At 41.0% G+C, this 2500-nt stretch overlaps 1 pseudogene across 1 annotated transcript in view; it reads right to left on the reverse strand.

Annotated features, from left to right (window-relative positions):
* The window catches only part of LOC147472124 (sialate:O-sulfotransferase 1-like), a 10262-nt pseudogene that overhangs the window by 7189 nt on the left and 573 nt on the right, over nt 1-2500 (reverse strand). The window contains exons 1-2 of the transcript XR_015192703.1: nt 2365-2500; nt 1793-1929 (exon numbers count right to left, since the gene is read on the reverse strand). The exon at nt 2365-2500 is cut by the window's right edge and continues 573 nt beyond it. The product of XR_015192703.1 is annotated as a sialate:O-sulfotransferase 1-like (transcript). The remainder of the gene's footprint in view (nt 1-1792; nt 1930-2364) is intronic.

The following is a 2500-nucleotide window of genomic DNA, read 5'->3' on the forward strand; positions in this document are numbered from 1 at the left end:
CTCCTCTCGCTTATAGATCACGTGCGCACAAACGAGGGTGGGTGTGAAAGCACTGAAGAAAAATTGTTCTCTTTGAACCTGGTTGAGAATGCTATTACATTTTCATTAAAATTAATTACTTCTAAGGATTACCTATTAGCTGATGTTTGGAAAGCAGCTCCGGCAACATTTAATCATCCTTCTTAAAGACCATTTCCATACGCACACCTAACACTTGCATTGAGTATTCACCGATATTCATCGTCTTTCGTTCTTCTTCGTTGCCTTCCTTTCGAACACATCTCTGTCTAATGTAACTATTTGACTCAGAGCAACGACTTGCTAAACAGCTTAAATTAAAAATAATGATTTTACCATGATTACTGATCGTAGATATGAATAATCACTGCCAATTACTGCATGCCATTTCCTGAAAGCCCGACAAACATACATATTTCACGAATCTAATTTAGCAGAAGTCAAGGGAATTTGGAATACCTATTAAAACTAACTTCTCGGATACTTCGTCAGCCGAACAGATTCTATAATAATCTCATCATTCAAACCGAAAGTGAAAGTCTCATAAACAATGAGATTGTTTCCTAAGCAAAGCGCCAAAAATGCTTGAACTTCCAGAGGAGGGAGAACTAATACAGATTGACGGAAAGTTGAAACAAGAACAAAATAGACGGTGGCTGGCCCGACGTCCATGGACACCAAACTCCGAAGAAACAGACAGGTGTCTTGATCACTCGGAAAGTAGTTCAAATGGTGCAGTAAATGGGTAAGGGCTGACTACTGTGACTCCTGTACACAGGCATAACCCCAAAAAGGAGCCACAAAATAACCTCCCTGCGAAGACATTTTACTGCTTGACCAGTTATCGCTTGCTGGTGTTGGCGGAAATCGACACAGAAGGTCGAGGGACCATAACGATAAAGGCAAAGTAAAACACGAGGGAAAAGAGCAGGACATCACCGACACTGGAACAAAGGCAGACATTTTACTTCCACCTTCTGAGTCCTTGTTCTTTAAAGCATATTGCACACTCTTGTTAGTCCTCTTATATCCAATATAATTGTGTTAGAAAATGCAAGAGATTCACTTCGAGTCTTATATATTTTTTTATTAATGACATACACGTTACTTTTTAATTAAATTTTCCTACTTACGGATTTTACTTGTATTCACTAAACCACTGTCTTTGAAATGAAACTCCTTCCCCTCCTTCCTGTCGCAAAGGAAATGCATAATTCCCGTGACTCTGCTCGTCTAACACAACCCTGACTCTCCGCTACTTCCTAGCAGACACACTCGCCCAGCCAGGTCCCAAGGGAACACATGGCATGGCCTTCCCTTCAGGCTTTCATGCCTACTGTCTCTTGCGCGGCTACTGCCTAGCGGGGAATAGCCGACCAGTTTCAGAACACAGGCGAAAGGAAACACAGGACCCTGACTCTTTTTTTTTTTTTTTGTGTGTGTGTGTGTGTGTATGTGTGTGTATGTGTGCGCGTGTGCGTGTGCGTGGGCATGTGTACTCAGACATGATCAAAACTTGACATTGACAATTGTCGGTTGGCAATTAAATGTTACCCAAAGGAAAAAATACTGTTTCTAGATGAATTTGGTTGAAGTAGACATTAGTATATGAAGAGTATCTTTAAGACATTCATTTTCCTGGTTCATTTATTGAACTTATCATTCTATATGTAATGTGATGCATTTACAAACATCTGTACGACGCACTCTCTCAGCGTGGAAGTTCGGTCTCATCCAGATCACACGGGACGCTCTCTTTAGCACACATTCTCACCTTTCCAGTCATTCTCTGTCTCATCGGCCGCGAATTCATCCCTCGGTGAGATTTGCTGCTCTAGATATCGGAGAGGCAAAGAAACTGCTGTTGACAGGAGGCGGCCATGTTCTGTGCCTTGGAGGCCGCACCAAAATCTGAAACGTTAGGGGAAAATATGATCTAAGTGAACTTCTGACTTATGTGGTTATATAATTAGCAATTTGATACAGTTTGTGAAAGTATTGGCTAACCACCTTATGAAAATATATCAAAAACGTTAGAAGATAAATTAAAATCAATTTAAAGACCAATTTATGAGTTATGAATCAACCACAATTACAATTACACTTGATTATGATTATTCATCCATTTTGCGTCATAGTGGTATTTCACGATGACCTTATATGGGAGGATATAATCTTAAGCAGGGAACTTCGGAGAGATAAAAGACACGCTAATTTGTGGGCAGCAAAAGGTCGCCATATTGAGTGCAGCGAAATGAGATATATTTTTTGAATTGGCAGTGTTAAGAATAAGGCAGACGAACATATGGACAAAGTCACTACAAAATGTGCGAGTGGAACACTTACGTAAACAATATTCCGAAGAGAATGAGTCCAAGTAAATAACGAAGAGAGTTTCTGGGCAGTTCCATCGGAAGGGCGGCGCCTCCCGTTATCCTCAAGCGACGGCGCAGACTGAATGAGAAGCTGCATCCTCTGGCGT

Source organism: Penaeus japonicus, unplaced genomic scaffold (genome assembly GCF_977035675.1).
Source record: "Penaeus japonicus unplaced genomic scaffold, GWHDUDI00000001_assembly GWHDUDI00000003, whole genome shotgun sequence".
NCBI classification, from domain to species: Eukaryota; Metazoa; Arthropoda; class Malacostraca; order Decapoda; family Penaeidae; genus Penaeus; species Penaeus japonicus.